The sequence below is a fragment of the Danio rerio genome, chromosome 4 (assembly GCF_049306965.1).
Source record: "Danio rerio strain Tuebingen ecotype United States chromosome 4, GRCz12tu, whole genome shotgun sequence".
NCBI lineage: Eukaryota > Metazoa > Chordata > Actinopteri > Cypriniformes > Danionidae > Danio > Danio rerio.
Window position 1 is genome coordinate 53,793,882 of NC_133179.1, and position 23,650 is coordinate 53,817,531.

A 23,650-nucleotide genomic window follows, 5' to 3' on the forward strand; every position below is an offset into this window, starting at 1 on the left:
TACATTCACTTTAAAATGCAAGAGCTTATGATCACTAAAACTGTTCTCTTCATACTGTATGTTTTCTATAAAATTCTCAATATTCCTAGTACATAATATAAAATCTATTCTTGTTTGACATATAAAATCTCCAACTATTTGTCTCCTTGAAAACTCTCTTTTTTCTTTGTTATTTTCCCTCCATATGTCTATTAAATTATTTTCTTTTATTAGCTCCTTTAGTTCTTTCCTTGCTGTGTCAGATTTAAAAACCATTCCATCTGCCATGTCTTGTTTATTAAAAACTGTATTAAAATCTCCTACCATTATTATTTTTTTATGTCTCTCAATTACCTTATTTAAAATCTTAAAAAACTCTTTTTTATCTTTCTCTTCCGTAGGTGCATGTATATTGGCTATAATCATTTCTTGTCCTTCATAGTTTACTTCTATCACTAAACACTTTCCATTATTGTCTTTATACACGATTTTTTTAATATTAAAAACATCTTTTTTTAATAAAAATGCCACCCCTCTTCCAGATTTGCCATCACCATTGTTATATAAGATATCCCCCTCCCACTTCTTTTTAAAATCTTCCATTACATAATCTTTCCAGTTTGTTTCTTGTAATACTATCATGTCCTTATTTTTACATTTTTCTCTTATTTTCTCAAATTTCCCTTTTTCCATCATACCTCTTGCATTAAAAGATACACATTTTAAAACCATTAAAAGAAATAAAGATAAAATTAAAAACCTAAAAATCATTATTACTCATCATCTCCCTCCATTTCCTTTAACACTTCATATCTGTTCATGTTTTTCATTCTTGTAGTCAATTTTCTCTTTGTACTTTCTAGATTAGGTTTAATCTTTAATGTCCTTCTTCGAATTGTTCTTCTCTCCTCTCTGTCCATTTTAATTTCTTCTTCTCTTCCAATTTCATTACTTTTTTCTTCATTTATTTGTCCAGTCTTCACCTCATTGTCTCCACACATCTGAGAATTGTCCATTGTTTCCATTTCTATGTTTTCATTATCCTCTTCTTCTCTTTTTTCCTTTTCTTTGAAAAGCGTTTGCCTCTCCCTTTCTTCCAATATCAGTCTTTCATTTGCTTCATTTTGCATTTTTCCTCTCTCTTCTTCATGTCTTTCTTCACAAAAAATGTCATCTTCATTATTCCTCTCATGCATTTTCTTATCCTCTTGAATTTCTTTTCCATTTTGTTGCTCTTTCGGTAAGTCTTTTGGTTGTAAAACTCCAGCTTGTTCTTCTCCTTCATTTTGTTCTACATTGTTTACTTTATGCACTTGCCTGCTTATCTGGTTTCTTTCTTCTCCTTCCTCTGCCTCCATCCAACATTCACATTTTGCTAAAATTTGGAGGCATTCCGGGCATTTAATTGCATCACAGTTTCTTGCAAAATGTCCTCTTTCTTCGCACTTAAAGCACCTAAAGTCTGGGCAGTCCTTCATCACATGCTCCGGGCTCATACACAGCCTACAAGTCTTAACTTGGTGGCTGTGCATCACCCGGAAATATTGTGGTCCTTCTGCCGTTTCAAACTTCGTGCTATATGGAAGCGAAGCCACCTCCTTGGGAAACCGTGTCTTAATGAACCTTGTCCCATCCTCAATCTCAGTGCCCGAATATGTCCTCCTTTTAATTTTTGATAAGGGGCTAACACCCCATCCATCCAATTTTTCTAATATTACACTATCCTCCAGATAAACAGGCAAGTGCATAAAGGAGACAACATAGTCTCTGTTTTGTAACATTTTAACTTCACAGTTCTCTTCATTTATTGTTAGTCCATCAATCAGTTTGTCACAAGTTTCTTCCTCTTCTAAAGTTATTTCATATTCTTTGTCCTTTCTCGGTCTTATTGCCAAAATTCTCCCATGTCCACATTTTTCTGTTAACGCCTTAATAATGTCTGAAACTCTCACCTCTTTTACTTTGTCCACGTTTAGTATTACAGTTGCTTCCTTCAAGTACTTCTTTCCTCTCCTTTCATGTTGTCTTTCCTGTTGCTGATTTTCTTGTCGTTCCATGTTAGCCATGTTTTTTTTCTCCTCCTCGTGCTGTGTTGTTTCCCATCTGTTTTCCCTCTCGTACTCCCGTGTCGTCTCCTCTTTGCTTTTCACCATCCATCTCTGTGTTATTTTCTCCTCTTGTTTTGCCCGAAAGTCCAGTGATTTTGTCCTTTGTGCTTTCCATTGTCCCAAAAAAATCCAAGCAAAAAAAGTGAATAACCACCTTCCAGCTAGCACATGTGCTGCTGTCAGGTGGTTTAAACTCCAAAAATAAAAATAATAACTCCTTAAACTATATTAAACACCCAAAAAAAACTAAATAAAACAACAAAAGAAAGGGAGAGCCTTTCTCTCCCGTCTGCAGCCTTTCACTTCCTGTTTGCACACTAACTCCCTCTAGCGTACCCAGGGTGGTATGGCCGTAAGCGAAAGAGGATGTCAAGCGTTGGCTATTTAAATCAGCTGCCAAATGAAGCACTTCGAAAAGCTTACAGCACCTGGTATTCCCAGGCGGTCTCCCATCCAAGTACTAACCAGGCCCGACCCTGCTTTACTTCCGAGTTCAGATGAGATCGGGCATTTCCAGGGTGGTATGGCCGTAAGCGAAAGAGGATGTCAAGCGTTGGCTATTTAAATCAGCTGCCAAATGAAGCACTTTGAAAAGCTTACAGCACCTGGTATTCCCAGGCGGTCTCCCATCCAAGTACTAACCAGGCCCGACCCTGCTTTACTTCCGAGTTCAGATGAGATCGGGCATTTCCAGGGTGGTATGGCCGTAAGCGAAAGAGGATGTCAAGCGTTGGCTATTTAAATCAGCTGCCAAATGAAGCACTTCGAAAAGCTTACAGCACCTGGTATTCCCAGGCGGTCTCCCATCCAAGTACTAACCAGGCCTGACCCTGCTTTACTTCCGAGTTCAGATGAGATCGGGCATTTCCAGGGTGGTATGGCCGTAAGCGAAAGAGGATGTCAAGCGTTGGCTATTTAAATCAGCTGCCAAATGAAGCACTTCGAAAAGCATACAGCACCTGGTATTCCCAAACGGTCTCCCATCCAAGTACTAACCAGGCCCGACCCTGCTTTACTTCCGAGTTCAGATGAGATCGGGCATTTCCAGGGTGGTATGGCCGTAAGCGAAAGAGGATGTCAAGCGTTGGCTATTTAAATCAGCTGCCAAATGAAGCACTTTGAAAAGCTTACAGCACCTGGTATTCCCAGGCGGTCTCCCATCCAAGTACTAACCAGGCCCGACCCTGCTTTACTTCCGAGTTCAGATGAGATCGGGCATTTCCAGGGTGGTATGGCCGTAAGCGAAAGAGGATGTCAAGCGTTGGCTATTTAAATCAGCTGCCAAATGAAGCACTTCGAAAAGCTTACAGCACCTGGTATTCCCAGGCGGTCTCCCATCCAAGTACTAACCAGGCCTGACCCTGCTTTACTTCCGAGTTCAGATGAGATCGGGCATTTCCAGGGTGGTATGGCCGTAAGCGAAAGAGGATGTCAAGCGTTGGCTATTTAAATCAGCTGCCAAATGAAGCACTTCGAAAAGCATACAGCACCTGGTATTCCCAAACGGTCTCCCATCCAAGTACTAACCAGGCCCGACCCTGCTTTACTTCCGAGTTCAGATGAGATCGGGCATTTCCAGGGTGGTATGGCCGTAAGCGAAAGAGGATGTCAAGCGTTGGCTATTTAAATCAGCTGCCAAATGAAGCACTTCGAAAAGCTTACAGCACCTGGTATTCCCAGGCGGTCTCCCATCCAAGTACTAACCAGGCCCGACCCTGCTTTACTTCCGAGTTCAGATGAGATCGGGCATTTCTTTTTTTTTTTTTTTTTTTTTTTTCTTTTTTTTTTTTTTTTTTTTCTTTATTCAAAAACTTATCACAATAACATTCAAATACTTCAAGAAATTTCACAAAACAAATACATTAAAATAAACATTCTTCATAAAATAGCATCCTCTTTGGGCATTTTCCACTTTAAACCATTTAAAACATTATACACTTCATCATTAAACACATCATAAAAGCTTGGTAACATATCTTCTCCTTTAAAATACCAGTACAGAGTTTTTATGTAACTTTCCATTTTCCGTTTTAGTATATTCCACACATTTAAAACAACTTTTTCCTGTTTTGCTACATTTCTTCTTTCCCACACACATTTTTTAATCATCATTATAAGAAGATTTACAAACTTTTTGTTTTTGTTTTCCATATTCCATCCGAACATCACTAGAGTATTCCATTCCAATTGTTCTTCATCCCAATCTTTTAATAAATCTTTTAGCATTTTTTGGCATTTCATGTAAAAACATTCTAATTCTTTACAGTATAAAAACAGGTGTAAAATTCCTTCATCTTCTTGAAAACATACCTTACATGTTGCATTTGGTTCTCTCTGTATCTTTGTTAAAATGCACTCAGTAAAAATTGCCTTGTGTCTTATAAAATATTCAAAACATTCCAATCTTGTTTCTATTATGTTTCCTCTCATGTTTTTCCATATATTTTCCTTTTTCACACTATTCAATCTTTGTACCCAAAAGTTATTTGCTATTGGTTCTTGAAATACACTATCTCTAAAATACACATAAAAGTCTTTCAGTAAACAATCTTTAAAATCACAAAGCTTTCCTTTTAAATAGACATGTATGATTTTTTCATTCCCACCTTCTTCCATATTTTCTATTCTTGTAATCCATTCTTTTGGTATGGCACCTTTGACCGTTTCAAGTTTATTTTCTATTTCCTTTACACTGTATTCCTCTTTAGCTTCTTCCATTAAGTCGACTATATATTGCTTAGTTAAAAATCCCTTTTTGAATTCATAAAGAACATCCCTTATTCTTAAAATCCCTACATCCATCCATTTTTTAAAAAAATAGTTCCTTCCCTTCTTTTAAAATACTTTTATTTAAAAACAAAGGTTGATTTAACAAGTTTTCTCTTCCCTTTACTTGATAAAATACTCCGTCTAAAAATTTCCCCCATGCACTTAAAATTTCTTGATAAAACCCTGGTAACTTTTCCGTCATCCAGTTTTTTGTTTTTAACCAAAGAATGTCTTCTCCTAAGTTAAAATTGCCAACTTTGTTTAAAAAATATTTCATAACTTTTTTCCATTCTGTTGAGTTCTCCTCTTGTAAAAGCTTTTTAACTATTTTGATTCTAAGACAATTCTTCCTTTGTTTAATATCCATCAATCCTATCCCTCCTTCTTCTGTTGCTCCAATTATTGTATTGTACGCAATTCTTGGGGGTTTCCCCTCCCATAAAAAATCTTGAACACACTTTTTCAATCTCCCTTCTATCCAACATGGCATTTCTGTTACATATAATTTATACCATAGCTTTGATGTCATTAAAACATTTAAAATTAAGGCTTTCCCCTTTAAACAAAGTTCTCTCATCCTCCAGAAATTTAATCTTGATTCTATTCCTCTTATTAGATCATCCCACATCTTTTCTGTTGCTTTTCTTTCATTTTTACCAATTAAAATTCCTAAAATTTTCAGTTCTTCTACTTCTCTAAATTGAAAACAATCTGTTAAAATATCTGCTTTACCAAACCTCATATATTGTGTTTTATTTTCATTTATTTTGCTTCCTGTTCCCTTACAAAACTCCTGTACTTTTTTATGGCTTCTTTTACACTCTTTTTCTCCTTCACTATTATTGTTGTATCATCAGCATACTGGTATATTTTTCCTTCATCCTCCTCTTCTTCTATTTTTATTCCTTTAATTTTAGTTTCTTGTTTTATTGCTAACCCTAAAGGTTCTGCGACTAGGGAATATAATAGCGCTGAAAGAGGACATCCTTGTCTAATTGATCTTGTAATTTTAAAACAATCTGTTAAAAAACCATTACATTTTACTTTTGTTAAAGCCCCTTTATATAAAATTTTAATCCAATTAATAAAATTCTCTCCAAATCCAAATGTTTTGAGTACATCAAATAAGTGAGTATGTTCTACTCTGTCAAAAGCCTTTTCAAAATCTACACTAATTAAAAAACCATTCATCTTCTTTTCTTGTAAATAATCTATTGTGCTTTTAATACTCATTGTTACATCTGCAATATCTCTCCCTTTTATTGCATATGCTTGGTTTGATTTAATTAATTTAGGCATTACTTCCTTTAATCTATTCGCTAAAACTTTTGCTAAAATCTTTAAATCTGTATTTAACATTGTTATTGGTCTATAATTTTGTAATTCAGTTTTTGCTCCTTTTCTTTTATATATTAACTTCATTAATCCCATCCCCATTCTTTCATTCATCTCTTTACATTTAAAAATTTCTTTAAAAACTTCTTTTAGTATTCCTTTTAAAATATCTTTAAAAACAATATAAAATTCATTTCCTATTCCATCTATACCTGGACTTTTCTTTTTATTTAGTTGATTTATTGCAATTTCAATCTCTTCTTCATCTATTTCTCTGTCACATTCTTTGTTGTCATCTTTTTCTAGTTTTACTTTTATATAATTTAGAATCTTCCTTTCTTTTTCTTCATCAATACCTTTTGCTTCAAAAAGATCTTCATAAAAATGTTTGATTTCTTCTAGTATTTCTATGTTTCCTTTCACAATTTTTCCATTTCTCCCTTTAATTTCCTTTAGTATTCCTGCTTTACCTCTTTGCTTCTCTAAATCAAAAAAGAATTTCGTGCATTTTTCCCCTTCTACTGTGTATTTAGATCTGCTCCTCAACATTGCCCCCTTATATTTGTCTTCTTCTAAATCTCGTAATTTTTGCTCTATTTCTTTGATTTTTTCAATGTCTTTATTTTCTTTGTTTAATTCTTTTTCTAAGGATCTTTTAACTTCTTTTTCTGTATACTTTTTACATCTTTGTAGTACTGCGCAATATTTGATTGTGTATTTTCTTATTTGGTATTTTGTGTTTTCCCACCATATCCTTTTATCTTCATCATACATTCTATTTTCTTTTTCTTTCTCTATTATTTCTTTGACTTTTTGAACATAATCTTCATTTTTTAAAATGGTTGTGTTTAAAATCCAAGTTCCTGGTCCTTTTTGTATGTGTTCTACATTCACTTTAAAATGCAAGAGCTTATGATCACTAAAACTGTTCTCTTCATACTGTACATTTTCTATAAAATTCTCAATATTCCTAGTACATAATATAAAATCTATTCTTGTTTGACATATAAAATCTCCAACTATTTGTCTCCTTGAAAACTCTCTTTTTTCTTTGTTATTTTCCCTCCATATGTCTATTAAATTATTTTCTTTTATTAGCTCCTTTAGTTCTTTCCTTGCTGTGTCAGATTTAAAAACCATTCCATCTGCCATGTCTTGTTTATTAAAAACTGTATTAAAATCTCCTACCATTATTATTTTTTTATATCTCTCAATTACCTTATTTAAAATCTTAAAAAACTCTTTTTTATCTTTCTCTTCCGTTGGTGCATGTATATTGGCTATAATCATTTCTTGTCCTTCATAGTTTACTTCTATCACTAAACACTTTCCATTATTGTCTTTATACACGATTTTTTTAATATTAAAAACATATTTTTTTATTAAAAATGCCACCCCTCTTCCAGATTTGCCATCACCATTGTTATATAAGATATCCCCCTCCCACTTCTTTTTAAAATCTTCCATTACATAATCTTTCCAGTTTGTTTCTTGTAATACTATCATGTCCTTATTTTTACATTTTTCTCTTATTTTCTCAAATTTCCCTTTTTCCATCATACCTCTTGCATTAAAAGATACACATTTTAAAACTATTAAAAGAAATAAAAATAAAATTAAAAACCTAAAAATCATTATTACTCATCATCTCCCTCCATTTCCTTTAACACTTCATATCTGTTCATGTTTTTCATTCTTGTAGTCAATTTTCTCTTTGTACTTTCTAGATTAGGTTTAATCTTTAATGTCCTTCTTCGAATTGTTCTTCTCTCCTCTCTGTCCATTTTAATTTCTTCTTCTCTTCCAATTTCATTACTTTTTTCTTCATTTCTTTGTCCAGTCTTCACCTCATTGTCTCCACACATCTGAGAGTTGTCCATTGTTTCCATTTCTGTTTTCATTATCCTCTTCTCTTTTTTCTGTTTCTTTGAAAAGCGTTTGCCTCTCCCTTTCTTCCAATATCAGTCTTTCATTTGCTTCATTTTGCATTTTTCCTCTCTCTTCTTCATGTCTTTCTTCACAAAAAATGTCATCTTCATTATTCCTCTTATGCATTTTCTTATCCTCTTGAATTTCTTTTCCATTTTGTATCTCTTTCAGTCAATCTTTTAGTTGTAAAACTCCTGCTTGTTCTTCTCCTTCATTTTGTTCTACATTGTTTACTTCATGCACTTGCCTGCTTATCTGGTTTCTCTCTTCTCCTTTCTCTGCCTCCATCCAACATTCACATTTTGCTAAAATTTGGAGGCATTCTGGGCATTTAATTGCATCACAGTTTCTTGCAAAATGTCCTCTTTTTTCGCACTTAAAGCACCTAAAGTCTGGGCAGTCTTTCATCACATGCTCCGGGCTCATACACAGCCTACAAGTCTTAACTTGGTGGCTGTGCATCACCCGGAAATATTGTGGTCCTGCCGTTTCAAACTTTGTGCTATATGGAAGTGAAGCCACCTCCTTGGGAAACCGTGTCTTTATGAACCTTGTCCCATCCTCAATCTCAGTGCCCGGATATGTCCTCCTTTTAATTTTTGATAAGGGGCTAACACCCCATCCATCCAATTTTTCTAATATTAAACTATCCTCCAGATAAACAGGCAAGTGCATAAAGGAGACAACTTAGTCTCTGTTTTGTAACATTTTAACATCACAGTTCTCTTCATTTATTGTTAGTCCATCAATCAGTTTGTCACAAGTTTCTTCCTCTTCTAAAGTTATTTCATATTCTTTGTCCTTTCTCTGTCTTATTGCCAAAATTCTCCCATGTCCACATTTTTCTGTTAACGCCTTAATATAGTCTGAAACTCTCACCTCTTTTACTTTGTCCACGTTTAGTATTACAGTTCCTTCCTTCAAGTACTTCTTTCCTCTCCTTTCATGTTGTCTTTCCTGTTGCTGATTTTCTTGTCATTCCATGTTAGCCATGTTTGTTTCTCCTCCTCGTGCTGTGTTGTTTCCCATCTGTGTTCCCTCTTGTACTCCCGTGTCGTCTCCTCTTTGCTTTTCACCATCCATCTCTGTGTTATTTTCTCCTCTTGTTTTGCCCGAAAGTCCAGTGAATTTGTCCTTTGTGCTTTCCATTGTCCCAAAAAAATCCAAGCACGGTACTGCGGTGTGGCTCCCAGGAGACAGCTCCTGCCAATTTCGCATGTCAGGATGGCCGAGCGGTCTAAGGCGCTGTGTTCAGGTCGCAGTCTCCCCTGAAGGCATGGGTTCGAATCCCACTTCTGACAAACTGAACCTGCAGCAGTGCGTTCAGGCTGAAGTCTTAAACTCTCTGCCCCCATGTCTGAATGATACAGTAACACTGACAAGGTGCTGCGTCATGCGGGCTTTAATGTAAGTGCACCGAAAGGGGATCAAAAGAATTGTTCTGGGATGGCGTTGTTTTTTAAGGTTTGCAGAGGCATTTTTTCGTCAAATCCTCGTACAACGTCAAATCATGACATTTGACAGATCCACGCCCTAGTATCGTGGATCATCCAGGGAGCAGAGAGCTGATTGAGAATGTGCATAAAAGCAAATCTGAATGTTTCCGCCCAGTTTCTAACAGGAGACCCTCCGCTTGTAAAGCCATCGTGATGACCACAGGAGCCTCCAGTTAGGGTGAGAGCACTGTCTTGTGGTGCCATCGCAGAGAGACTGAAAGTCACTTTCCACAATGTTTTCATTCAATGTTCTACGCTGGTGGAATCACCTTCCCATTCCCACTCGGATTAGGGATACTATTGAATAATAAGAACCATTTTTTATTATTTTTTGTCTCTTTTCTTTTAATCAAACAATTATTTGTATTGGTCATGTAAGGGTCATATATTAACTGAATTTCTAATGTTGTGGGTGAGTGCTGTGCATACTAATTAGCATTTTTGCAGAAGTAGATAGATGCGGGTCCAAAATTAAATTCAGCTCTGCAGAAACTTCCTGTCTGAAGAGAGGTGTTAAAACTGAACACAGAACACAGAAAGATGTATACTTTGTTGTTGGGCAGAGAATTCATAGAAAAAGAGGAAGTATGCCGAAGGGGCGGCCAATTACACCAAAACTCCACCTGTTAAGATCGGTGGTGTATATATGCTGAAGTCAGGAAATATATATTAGTTGCGAACCTCTTGAATGTAATTCTTGTATTGCATTGGGGTAATGTAACCCAGAGCTCTGTCATCGAATTATTCATTTGTATCCAATAAATTGTTACGATTTTTGACATTGAAGAAAAACCTCTCCTGACCTTTTCTCTTGAACACGCATGGAATAGAGATAGATATTCCAACAGTTTGGATGACATGGTCAGGCTTGAGACATGATCATCCAGACTCTAAAAGACCGCGTCCGGCTTGTCAGCATTTTCTGCATCCTGACATGCTGGTTTTTGTTGTGTATTATTTTTTCTCCTTCGACTTTTGTTATCGGGCAAATGTCTCTTACAGTGATTTTTGTGGCGCTGTGGCTTAGCTGGTCAAAGCGCCTGTCTTGTAAACAGGAGATCCTGGGCTCAAATCCCAGCAGCGCCTTAGTCCAGGTGGTGCGTGTGCTTCTTTTATAGAGCTCACCGGAATGAATTATAAAATTGTATAGCTTTGAGGCGTAATGAATAGTGCGACAAATAGAGTTAAACAACCTCTTTGTCTTTTTTTAGTCTCTGTGTGCAAAAACGTCTTGCCTCCTATTTAGCGTTGGCGCTGTGGCTTAGTTGGTCAAAGCGCCTGTCTAGTAAACAGGAGATTCTGGATTCAAATCCCAGCAGTGCCTTATGTACAGGTTTCGTGTTTGCTTTTTGTTAAGAGTAACGAGTGTTTATGCAGCGGGATTTTTAGCAGTCGGTTTCTTAACAAAACTCAAATCCTTAAGAACGCTGCTCGTTCAAGAGGGCTTTGGACTATGCCTTTATATAGCATAGTGTGGTAATGCCTAACCAATTGGACTTTAATATTTCAAGTCCAGACATTCCCACATGCAGCGCTACCGTTGTTAGTTTTTTTTTATTTTTTGGAATTAAACATTTAGCCTGTGTCAAGGTCGTTTGGCGCTGTGGCTTAGTTGGTCAAAGTGCCTGTCTAGTAAACAGAAGATCCTGGCTTTGAATTCCAGCAGTGCCTTGTCCGCAGTTGGCTGTTCTTTCATGGGCCAGAGAGTACTAAAAAGTGCTTTCTGTCCAACAGTTCTAGACAAAGCAGAGCACTCAGGCTCTGCGGCGCAATGGATAGCGCATTGGACTTCTAGGCTGTGAGCTGAGCCATTCAAAGGTTGTGGCTTCGAGTCCCACCAGAGTCGCAAGCTTTGCTCTTTTTCTTCACTGACTTAAGGTGTGGTGCATTTCTAACATTTTAGGCATCTGTCCATCCCGTTTTGCTTCTTTCTTTCATTGCGCAGTGCAGGCTCAGATACTAGGGGTACTCTACAATAAAGCCGATGACTTAATTGAGCTGTTTTAAATAAGGGAGATTAGAAAACGGTGTAGGGCCAAGTGGGCTTGAGGAATGACTCGTCGGCAACCTGTGGTTTTAGGGAAAAGTAACTGCCACCTATTGTTGAGATTACAACTTTTGGATTTGTCGTACAAGAGCCTCTTTATGCATGTGCAAAGTAACTGAGTAGAAAGCACAGTAAATTTTGCTTCACCCCCACTGTCTTAGATGAAACTGCGTTTGGAAGTATCGTATCCAGAGGTTTTTTCTTTTAGTGTTAAGACTAAGTTGGCCAGAGCACCTGTCTTGGGAACAGCAGGTGCTAGGTTCAAATCCAAACTGCACCTTTCCCTCAGATTATGGGAGAGTGGCTTTCTTATCTGAAACTCTTTCAATGGCCGATAGCATATGTTTGTCCTTATTTCCATTTTCCGAGCTGACTCTCCCTGACACTGCGCATGCTCGAGTGACGTCACTGGCGTCACTGTCTCCATTCGGTCACACACTCTGTGTGCTTGAAGTTTGGACTTGCTATTTACTCGCAATTTAAATCTTAATCATTAAATTCTTCCTCATTCACTAAGTATTTGTCTCTCCTACTTAGGGTGACCAAACCCTTAATACATTTATACAAACAAAACTGCTTTAAAAACGGTCTGTCCCTCGAGCATCCGCCTGTTGTTTGTAGCTTTAGCCTGCTAGCGCCGCTGGTCAGCTAAAGCTACCGACCTCTTTAACCATACACTTTTGACTTACTGGCTTTGCTCTTTACCCCGTAAAATGTCGCTTCCGTCTCTGTCCTTGTGTGCAGGAGAAGCATCGATGGAGGCGTTGGAGCTGGAAAAAGTGGAGTCCCAGATCCGTGCGCTGGTGGTAAGACGGTCGCGGCTACGGGAACGACTTCTTGTTGTACCTAATGCTAAGGCCGTCTCATCACCTAAGGTAAGTGGAAATTACAACCACATCATTCCCTCTACCTCAACCCCGCGTCCTTCTCTGTCCAGGCCCAGCGCACCCGGGGCGTGGCTCAGCCAGGCGTCGTTCACGCCGACACCCGGCTACCACGGCGCCTGGGTGCAGCCGCGCAAGGTGCTTCCCAGATCCCGGGACAGAACGTCTCCTCCTGTGTTCGAGATCTCCACGGAGAACCGCTTCTCCCCTCTCCGCGAGTCGGGTCCCGATGTGGCCATCATCGGTGACTCGATCGTTCGTCACGTCCGTGCCGCCTCCTCAAAAGGTAATAAAGTACGTACTTTCTGCTTTCCTGGTGCCCGTGTGAGAAATATTTCTACACAGATTCCAACCATCCTGGGCGCTGCAGAGAGCCCTGGTGCCGTTGTCCTCCACGTGGGGACAAACGACACCGGGCTCCGGCAGTCGGAGATCCTGAAGAAGGACTTCAGGAGCCTGATCGAGACGGTTCGACGCACCTCGCCCGCCACGCAGATCATCGTTTCTGGGCCGCTTCCTACCTACCGCCGAGGAAATGAAAGGTTCAGTAGACTTTTAGCTCTGAATGAATGGCTAATAACATGGTGTAAAGAACAGAAATTGCTCTTTGCTAATAACTGGAATCTTTTCTGGGAGCGTCCTAGGCTCTTCCGTCCTGACGGCCTGCACCCCAGTAGAGCCGGAGCTGAACTCCTGTCGGACAACATCTCCAGATTACTTCGCACCATCTGACTAGCAGGTAAAAATTCACAAAATTCACACTATAGCCACCTAGACTCTTGTTCACCCCACTTAAACATCAGTAAGGCATATCTGGCGAATCCTATAGAGACTGTGTCTGTTCCTCGTATTATTAGATTAAGAAATAAACGTACTGTGTGCTCCAGAAAAAATCTAGTAAGAATCAAACCAGAAAAACCAGTAGAAAGTGAAAATACAAATTTCGTAAAACTTGGTCTCCTAAACATCAGGTCACTTGCACCTAAAGCACTTATCATAAATGAAATAATAACAGAAAACAATCTTAATGCACTCTGTCTCACTGAAACCTGGCTGAAACAAAATTACTATATTAGCTTAAATGAAGCAACTCCTCCAGGATTCTTATATAAACATGAGGCTCGTCAAACTGGTCGTGGTGGTGGAGTTGCATCAATCTTTAGTGATTTCCTTAATATTAAACAGAGAAACGGACTTATGTTTAGCTCCTTTGAAGTATTATCGCTTAATGTTCAGCTTCCAGATACTATGCAAAAAGCTATGTTATCTCTCGCTTTAATCACCATATATAGACCCCCAGGACCCTATGTCAAATTTCTAAAAGAATTTTCTGATTTTATTTCTGACTTACTAGTCAAAACTGATAAAATGCTAATTGTAGGTGACTTTAACATCCACATAGATGACGCTAATGATACATTAGGGCTCGCGTTTATGGATTTAATACACTCACTTGGGATAAAGCAAAACGTTGTGGGTCCAACCCATCGCTTAAAGCATACATTAGATCTAATTCTGTCTTATGGAATCGAGGTTATTGACGTAGACATTATACCACAAAGTGATGATATTACAGATGACTACCTCTTACTATATAAGCTATGTTTACCTGAAATCAGCAAACCCGCTCCAATACTCCGCCCTAGTAGAACTATTGTTCCGTCAACTAAAGATGAATTTATAAATAACTTACCTGATCTCTCTCTATTTCGTAATGCACCCGCAAACTCAAATGATCTTGATGTAGTAACCAGCAGTATGGATGCCATCTTTACTAGCACACTAAATACTGTGGCACCCATCAAATTAAAAAAGGCTAGAGAGATTAAAACTATACCATGGTATAATAGTCATGCTCGTGCGCTCAAAACAGCAACCCGCGCCCTGGAACGTAAATGGAAAAAAACTAATTTAGAGGTCTTTAGAATTGCGTACAAAGACAGTATGTCCAGCTATAGGAGGGCTCTAAAATCTGCCAGGACCGAGCACCTGCGCAAACTGATAGAAAATAATCATAACAATCCTAGATTTTTATTTAACACCATCTCTAAATTAGCAAATAATCGGTCATCCTTGGAACAAACTACTCCACCGCAAATTAGTAGTGATGACTTCATGAATTTTTTCAGTAATAAAATAGAAGGCTTTAGACAGAAAATAGGAGATGCCAAACTTTCTGCACCGGCTTATACTCCAAATCCTGTAAATATTTCATTAAATCATAATAATAACCTACACTGCTTCAAAATCATAGAACATGAAGAGTTAGTGAAAATTATAAATAGCTCTAAACCAGCTACGTGTATGCTGGACTCAATTCCAACAAAATTACTGAAAGAGCTGCTACCTGCTATAGGAGAACCTCTTCTTAACATTATCAACTCTTCTTTATCTATAGGCCATGTTCCAAACTCTTACAAGCTAGCTGTTATTAAGCCTATTATTAAGAAACCGCAACTAGACACCAACAACTTAGCTAACTATAGGCCTATTTCAAATCTTCCATTTATGTCTAAAATACTAGAAAAAGTTGTTTCCACTCAATTATGCTCTTTTCTGCAGACGAACAATATTTTTGAAGTGTTTCAGTCAGGTTTCAGGGCTCACCACAGTACAGAAACCGCCTTAGTGAAAATAACCAACGATTTACTCTTAGCTGCTGACCGAGGGTGCGTCTCGCTATTAGTTTTACTCGATCTTAGTGCGGCATTTGATACCATTGACCACAATATCCTCATAAATCGCTTAAAGTCTACAGGTGTCCAGGGACAGGCTCTACAATGGTTTAAGTCATACTTAACTGACCGCTACCAGTTTGTAAATCTTAATGGACAGCCTTCACAAATCTGCCCAGTAAAGTATGGGGTGCCTCAAGGATCAGTTTTAGGCCCTTTACTGTTTACAATTTACATGCTACCTATGGGAGACATTATTAGAAGACATGGGATCAGCTTTCACTGCTATGCAGATGATACTCAATTATATATTTCCACTAAACCTGACGAGACGTCTGAACTTTCTAAACTAACTGAGTGTATCAAAGACATCAAAGACTGGATGACCAACAATTTTCTTCTCTTAAACTCAGACAAAACAGAATTATTACTTATTGGGCCTAAATCTTGCACACAGCAGATCTCGCAACTCAATTTACAATTAGAGGGATACAAAGTTAGCTTTAGCTCTACTATAAAAGATCTGGGTGTCATATTAGACAGCAATCTAACTTTTAAAAACCATATATCCCATGTCACAAAAACTGCCTTCTTTCATCTGAGAAATATCGCTAAATTACGAAATATGCTATCCATCTCAGATGCAGAAAAGCTAGTCCATGCTTTTATGACTTCGAGACTGGATTACTGTAATGCTCTATTTGCTGGCTGCCCAGCATCCTCTATTAACAAACTTCAATTAGTGCAAAATGCAGCAGCCAGAGTTCTGACCAGGTCTAGAAAATATGATCATATAACCCCAATTTTATCCTCCTTACACTGGCTGCCTGTTAAATTTCGTATTGAATTTAAAATATTACTTCTCACCTATAAAGCTCTAAATAATCTAGCTCCTGTTTATCTAACCAACCTTCTGTCTCGCTACGAACCAACTCGCTCCTTAAGATCTCAAAATTCAGGGCTTCTGGTAGTACCTAGAATAGCAAAATCAAGTAAAGGAGGTCGAGCCTTCTCTTTCATGGCTCCTACACTCTGGAATAGCCTTCCTGGTAATGTCCGAGGCTCAGACACACTCTCCCAGTTCAAAACTAGATTAAAGACCTATCTGTTTAGTAAAGCATACACTCAGTGCATCACCTAGCAGGTTCCACACTGGCTTCTACATCTTGCTTATATACACTATGAACAGCAGCTACGCTAATTATTCTCTTTATTCTCTATTTTCACCTGGGGATACTCATCCCGAGGTCCTCAGATTAGGCGGAGTCACTGATTGGATCCAAGACCAGCGACGTGATGATCCCAAGGATTCCATATCCGGGACCAGGCCATATCCTGAGCTGCTGCTGCGCTGATGGTCGTGGGGAGTGGAGAACATGAGTCTGATTCCAGCGACGCTCCAGGGACAGACGAGTCTTCATTGAGGCCATCTTCCAGCATAAACCACGGCGAATGAAGTTCTGCACAAGACTTTTGGCCAGCGGAGAAATTAAAATGGTCGTGCCCAACTGAGTCTGGTTCTCTCAAGGTTTTTTTTCTTCACTCCCATCAGGTGAAGTTTTTTTTCCCTCTCCGCTGTCGCCACTGCCTCGCATGGTTCAGGATTGGTAGAGCTACGCATCGTTGAATTTGCTCTTCAGTGTTTGAACTCTCAGTAATGATTAAATCACACTGAACAGAGCTAAACTGAACTGAACTGAACTTAAACACTAAAACCTGAACCACACTGTTCCAATTACTATGACCATTTATGTGAAGCTGCTTTGACACAATCTACATTGTAAAAGCGCTATACAAATAAAGCTGAATTGAATTGAATTGAATAAGAGCTACTATTATTGATCATGTCATAAACCACTGGCTATCATACAGAGAGGCTGGTGAACGAGTACAGCCAAATCTCAGCCGGGACACAGTGGCATCCATTGTCCGCATTTTCAGAGAAACCAACAGGTAGGATATTGCTTCTCCTACAGTAAAGTGTAACTAACCATTTACTGTATTAGAGTAACTGTATGCCTCCGGTCTCTAAAAAATGTATCTGTATTTTGTCCCTCTAAGGATTCAACGTTTACCTCCCTCAGGGGGCAGAGGAAAGCTCCTGAATGAAGAACAGGAACTTGCTATTGTCAACATGGTTATTGCTGACAATTAAATAAAACTGAAGGAAATTCAGTCCAGAGTTGTAGAGGACAACTTTGTCTTTGGGAATATTGCAGCAATTAGCTTAACATCAATTTCTCGGACTCTAGCTAAACACAGAGTCAGAATGAAACATCTATACAAAGTTCCTTTTGAAAGGAACAGTGAGCGCATCAAAGAACTCCGTCACCAATATGTCCAGGTAATGTTATGCAATACAATCATTACTATAATATACACAGTGTGTTTTAAAGTAAACTACTCTATAAACCTGGAGTTCATTAGTACATAGTGTAAATGCTGTACTGTACATCTATGTGTCTAATTGCTTTCAGAGAGTCATGGAGTTGGAGACCAATCAAGTCCCACATGAAATAATCTATGTTGATGAGGCTGGCTTCAACTTGGCGAAAAGGCGTCGCCGTGGGAGGAATATAATAGGCAAAAGGGCCACAGTTACCGTGCCGGGCCAGAGAGGAGCCAACATCACCATGTGTGCCGCAATCTCCAACAATGGTGCACTCCTGCATAAATGTCAGATTGGCCCATACAACACCGACCGCCTTCTCCTGTTTTTAGAAGACCTGCATGAAAGACTGGTGCCAGAGGTGGAAAGGGGACAGGTGGGAGACCACTTGCCTGTATATGTTATCACGTGGGACAATGTGGCATTCCACCATTCTTGTGCAGTCACAGCCTGGTTTGACGCTAATCCAAGGATGATGTCCCATTTCCTTGCCCCTTACTCCCCTTTCCTCAACCCTATTGAGGAGTTTTTCTCAGCCTGGAGATGGAAGGTTTTTGACCATCGTCCACATGACCAAATGGCCCTCCTGGATGTAATGGATGCTGCATGCCAAGACATCACAACTGAACACTGCCAGGGGTGGATAAGGCATGCCAAAAGATTCTTCCCACAGTGCCTTGCCAGAGAAGATATTAGGTGTGATGTGGATGAGAACATGTGGCCAAATGCAGAAGACCGGGCAGAATAGAGGATTACTTTTTTTATTTTATTATAATTCCATTTTTTTCTGTTTTATTTTTGCAAATAAAGTCTGTACTGCAGCAATTCTGTTTCTGTATTTTTTTTTTTACATAAACTGTACATTTTATAAGGCTGCTCTGAGATGGTTGTTTTTTGTATTGAATTTCTGCAGCAAAAGAAACAAAATGCATGCATTTACTAAACCCAACAACACAAAACTGTAAAGAGGCTTCAAATATAAGGGCAGAGCTGACACATAAACTAATGCAGTTTCTGTAATGTCAGCTGATGATAGTGTTTTTATTGTCAGTGTATTCTGATTGACTAAATGTTTCTGTTGGTAGAGAACATGTGTTACTGTTTTGAACAATTATGTCATTTTGAAACATGTTTATAGTGTTTTGTTAGACATGGTGTAGTGTGTTCGTTTATTATTTTATTTTGAAAAGAAGTTTAGAGGTTTAGTTTATAATGTGTGATTTTGAGCATGAAATTAACTGTTTTGCCAATTGTGTATTTTAGGTGTGTTGCTGCGTTAAGAGTTTAGCAAACTTGTTAAATGTATTGAAAAAAGTATCATAGCCATTGTAAAAAACTGTAATGACACACAAACACATCTGAAGAAGGTTTTCACAGCTACTGTGTTTTATCCAACAACCATTGCTCCCAAGTTGAAGTGAGACCTTCAAAAATGACCCAGGTGGGACTTGAACCCACAATCCCCAGCTCCGGAGGCTGATGCCTTATCCATTAGGCCACCAGGCCAAGTCACCACTCTCTTATCAAAGATCACCACTCTCTTATTCAAACATCTATCAAAGATGTATGCCTTCAACAAGATGCCACCGCATGGAAAACTGCACTTTAGGAACTCGATGCCAGTTTGCATTCTGTCAAATAAGAACTAATGGACAAACATTTTCTTTCTGCAATCTTTCACATTCGCATCTCTTTGGTCCTGGGGTATGGTTCTAGCGTATAGTGCGACTGGTCTTGAGAGTTTCAAATTCCAGTCAAGGCCACTCTCATTAACTTGAAATCACAACCTTTCAGCAGCTATTTTCTTGTTTGCATTTCATCATCATCCACCTAACATGAGACTGTTAGTTGAGAGCCACGGGGTACTTGAAGTCAAGATCTCCATTACTAGAGCTTAGCAGAACCTTTTAGGTTTGTAACGTGACAGTGAGATTCAAGCAAGATTGGATGAATCTTAATTGAAGTGTGCAGCAAGTCTGAGAATTCGAAGCTAACTGTTGTCCTCAGATCATCACACTTAAGCTTTGAGTAGACAAGTCAGGATTTTTTCACACAACTTAAATGTAACCCAAGAAACATGACTTAAATCCACAATCCCCTGCTTCGAAGGGTGATGTCTTATCCATTAGGCCACTGGGCCGTTTTTTACTGCCTGTGAACAGTAATATGCATCCAGGGAGTTGCTGACGCACGTAACAAAAACAACATAAACAAAAAGTAGATTGGACCGGTTTCACAGAATTTATTTTTTGAAACTGGAGGGCACATTATCAGGGCTCATTGGTCTAGGGTTATGATTCTCGCTTATGATACGAGGTCTGGGGTTCAAATCCTGGAAGAGCCCTATGTCTGTCACTAAAAAACCAGTGGTGCTTTGGTGTTTCTATGTTACTTGTAGCACATTTTGCTGTGACTGTAGTTAATGAACATTTAGTTGATTTCTGATCTGAATTAGTCTAACCTGTACAATTATACAGACAAAAATCAGTGGCCATGATTCGGTTGTTAGATTTGTTTATGGATCTTGAACAACGCACCAGCTTAAATGTAAGCACCATTTTTGTGTTTGTACGCAGTCTCTTCTCTGTAGGCACCATGCAGGATTCAAAATGGCCATTCGCGTTTGGTATCTCGTTACCCTTTTAGTCATAACAGGTAATATGGATGCCAATGAAGGAAGTTAATGACATGCAAACACATCTCAAGAAGGTTTTCACAGCTACTGTGTTTCATCCACCAAACATTGCTAGCAAATTGAAGTGAGACCTTCAAGACCGACCGAGGTGGGACAAGATGCCACCGCATGGAAAACTGCACTTTAGGATCTCGATGCCAGTTTGCATTCCGTCAAATAAGAACTAATGGACAAACATTTTCTTTCTGCAATCATTCATATTCCTGTCTCATCGGTCCTGGAGTATGGTTCTAGCGAATAGTGCGACTGGTCTTGAGAGTTTCAAATTCCAGTCAAGGCCACTCTCATTAACTTGAAATCACAACCTTTCTGCAGCTATTTTCTTGTTTGCATTTCATCATCATCCACCTAACATGAGTTTGTTAGTTGAGAGCCATGGGGTACTTGAAGTCAAGATCTCCATTACTAGAGCTTAGCAGAACCTTTTAGGTTTGTAATGTGACAGTGAGACTGGAGCAAGATTGGATGAATCTTAACTGAAGTGTGCAGCAAGTCTGAGAATTCGAAGCTAACCATTGTCCTCAGATAATCACACCTAAGATTTGAGTACACAAGCCAGTATTTTTTCGCACAACTTAAATGTAACCTAACAAACACAACCCGAAAAGGACTTGAATCCACAATCCCCAGCTTCAAAGGGTGATGTCTTATCCATTAGGCCACTGGGCCAATACTAGCATTTGTTATATCTGTTGTATGACTCATGAAGTTCTTGTAACTCAGAAAGCAGCACTTTAGGATCCCTATTGCTTTCAGACGATCTGGTGTGTACACCTAATGAAAAAATAGCTTCTCTGAAGAGTTTTCCATTTTTATGTTTTTTTTGACTTAAGGGTATGAACCTAGCTTTTTGAAGGTCACACTGGATTGCGCTGCACAGCCAACTTAAAAGGAACTGCATCAAAGACAACCCAGGTGGGACTTGAACCCACAATCTACTTCTAATCTAAATTAGTCGAACATGTACAATTATACCGACAAAATCGTTTGCTACCCTCAGGCAGATGGTTCTGCCGCATCCGGTCACGTACCAGCTGGCTGAAGGAAAGTTTCTTCCCTCCGACTATCAGGCTGATGAACACTTAACACACCACACACAGACTCTACCATACCCTCACTGCACACCATCAATATGTAGCATGCACTGCACTTTAAAAAATCCATGCTTGAAACAACACTGCCTACAACTATGTGGACACCTATTCATTTTACACATCACTGTTAATTTCACATTGTCATTGTATTTGCACTGTCTGTATTTTGCACTGTTGTTGTATTTGCTCTGTATTACTCTGTATTTTGTGCTGTCTGGAGCCAGCACCTAAGCTTTTCACTCATCATAGCACACATGTTGCTGATGATGTGACAATAAAAGTTAGTTGATTTGAAAAAAGGAGCAGCAATGATTCAGTTGTTAGATTTGTTTATGGATCATTGAAATACGGATGACAACAAAGGAAGTTAATGACACGCAAACACATCTCTAGAAGGTTTTCACAGCTACTTTGTTTCATCCAACAAACATTGCTCCCAACTTGAAGTGAGACCTTCAAAGACAACCCAGATGAGACTTGAACCCACAACGCCCAACTCCAGAGGCTGATGCCCTATCCTTTAGGCCACTGGGCCATGTTACAAAGATTTTGTCATGGAGCTCTTGTATGCCCTCAACAAGATGCCAACGCATGGAAAACTGCACTTTGGGATCTCGATGCCAGTTTGCATTCCATCAAATAAGATGTTTGCAACTAATGGACAAACATTTTCTTTGTGTAATCATCCACATTCGTGTTTCATTGGTCCTGGGGTATGGTTTGAGACTGGTCTTGAGTTTCAAATTCCAGACGAGGCCACTCTCATTAACATGAAATCACAACCTTTCTGCAGCTATTTTCTTGTTTGCATTTCATCATCATCCACCTAACATGAGACCATTATTTGAAAGCCACCGGGTACTTGAAGTCAAGATCTCCATTAACAGAGCGTAACGTGATTGGATAATTCACGCAAGATTGGATGAATCTTAATTGAAGTGTGCAGCAAGTCTGAGAATTTGAAGCGAACTATTGACCTTAGATCATCACGCCTAAGCTTTGAGGAGACATGTCAGGATTTTTTCCATTTAATTTATATGTAACCCAACAAACACAACCCAAATGGGACTTAAACCCACAATCCCCAGCTTTGAAGGCTGATTCCTTATCCATTAGGCCACTGGGCCAATACTAGCGTTTGCCATATCTGTTGTATGGCTCAGGAAGTTCTTATAACTCAGAAAACAGCACTTTAGGATTCCTATACCATATTGCATTCAGACGATCTGGTGTGTACACCTAATGACAAAACAGATTCTCTAAAGAGTTTTTCATTGTCATGTCTTTTTGACCTAAGGGTATTAAACTAGCTTTTTGAAGGTCACACTGGATTGTGCTGCACAGCCAACTTAATAAGAACTGCATCAAAGACAACCCAGGTGGGACTTGAACCCACAATCCCCAGCTTCGAAGGCTAGTGCCTTATCCATTAGGCCACTATGCTGTTTTTACTGCCTGTGAACTGTAATACGCATCCAGGGAGTTGCTGACGCACATAACAAAAAACAATATGAACAAAAAGTAGATTGGACCGGTTTCACAGAATTTTTTTTGTGGCACTACCAAACAGACAAAAAAGTAGCATCTTATAGGATTTCTTTGAAGGAATTCAATTAGAATTTTGATCCTATTTTGGAACCATTCCTATAGGATTGTTTTATAGTACAATACATAAAAATCCTTTTGGATAATTTCTACAATATTTCAATGAGATACAATTTATATCTTAATTAAGATATGCTTTTCTAATGTCTCTCTTAGCCTATTATACAATAGTTTTGAATGTTTTATGCTGTTTGCTAAAGCTCACCTTCATGTACTTGAGTGTACAGTATTAGTGCACAAATTTCCAAAGAAACATGTCTATACCAAAAACATATACAATGTCGCTAGACCAAACTGTGGGCTGGCCCACTCGAAACAGAAGTTCACTTTGGGCCCATAGCAAGTCCACACAAAGTGGAGTGTATATAGCCACAATGGGCGAAGTATAGGTATACTATCTGGGTCAGAAGTATGTCCTATGAGCATGCTCTGTGGGCATTTAGTAATTAACAAAATAGTAAGGTCCCACTAATACTAAGTTGAGTCCAGGCACAAAATGTGCCTATAAGGTCCCAGTAAAGCACTTTTATGCAGGGCCATTGTGGCTTTAACACAAAACAAAACTAGTTCACTTCTACTATGTAGCAAAATAGCACAATATCACTTCAAATGCATAATTACATATTTTGAAAGCATAAAGTAAAA

The 23,650-nt window shown here is 38.7% G+C and overlaps 11 non-coding genes across 11 annotated transcripts; 3 read left to right on the forward strand and 8 right to left on the reverse strand.

The window, feature by feature from the left end:
- Positions 1-2,503: 2,503 nt before the first annotated feature.
- Positions 2,504-2,622, reverse strand: LOC137492337 (5S ribosomal RNA). The gene has a single exon (XR_011012310.1). It is a non-coding gene; the product is annotated as a 5S ribosomal RNA (ribosomal RNA).
- Positions 2,623-2,680: 58 nt separating this feature from the next.
- LOC137492339 (5S ribosomal RNA) lies at positions 2,681-2,799 on the reverse strand. The gene has a single exon (XR_011012312.1). It is a non-coding gene; the product is annotated as a 5S ribosomal RNA (ribosomal RNA).
- A 58-nt stretch (positions 2,800-2,857) lies between these two features.
- Positions 2,858-2,976, reverse strand: LOC137493790 (5S ribosomal RNA). Its single transcript, XR_011013765.1, has one exon. It is a non-coding gene; the product is annotated as a 5S ribosomal RNA (ribosomal RNA).
- Positions 2,977-3,034: 58 nt separating this feature from the next.
- LOC137493860 (5S ribosomal RNA) lies at positions 3,035-3,153 on the reverse strand. Its single transcript, XR_011013834.1, has one exon. It is a non-coding gene; the product is annotated as a 5S ribosomal RNA (ribosomal RNA).
- A 58-nt stretch (positions 3,154-3,211) lies between these two features.
- On the reverse strand, positions 3,212-3,330 carry LOC137492340 (5S ribosomal RNA). Its single transcript, XR_011012313.1, has one exon. It is a non-coding gene; the product is annotated as a 5S ribosomal RNA (ribosomal RNA).
- A 58-nt stretch (positions 3,331-3,388) lies between these two features.
- On the reverse strand, positions 3,389-3,507 carry LOC137493791 (5S ribosomal RNA). Its single transcript, XR_011013766.1, has one exon. It is a non-coding gene; the product is annotated as a 5S ribosomal RNA (ribosomal RNA).
- Positions 3,508-3,565: 58 nt separating this feature from the next.
- On the reverse strand, positions 3,566-3,684 carry LOC137493861 (5S ribosomal RNA). Its single transcript, XR_011013836.1, has one exon. It is a non-coding gene; the product is annotated as a 5S ribosomal RNA (ribosomal RNA).
- A 5,654-nt stretch (positions 3,685-9,338) lies between these two features.
- On the forward strand, positions 9,339-9,421 carry trnal-cag (transfer RNA leucine (anticodon CAG)). The gene has a single exon. It is a non-coding gene; the product is annotated as a tRNA-Leu (tRNA).
- A 1,207-nt stretch (positions 9,422-10,628) lies between these two features.
- Positions 10,629-10,702, forward strand: trnat-ugu (transfer RNA threonine (anticodon UGU)). Its single transcript has one exon. It is a non-coding gene; the product is annotated as a tRNA-Thr (tRNA).
- Positions 10,703-10,866: 164 nt separating this feature from the next.
- Positions 10,867-10,940, forward strand: trnat-agu (transfer RNA threonine (anticodon AGU)). The gene has a single exon. It is a non-coding gene; the product is annotated as a tRNA-Thr (tRNA).
- Positions 10,941-19,044: 8,104 nt separating this feature from the next.
- Positions 19,045-19,117, reverse strand: trnar-ccg (transfer RNA arginine (anticodon CCG)). The gene has a single exon. It is a non-coding gene; the product is annotated as a tRNA-Arg (tRNA).
- Positions 19,118-23,650: the final 4,533 nt, after the last annotated feature.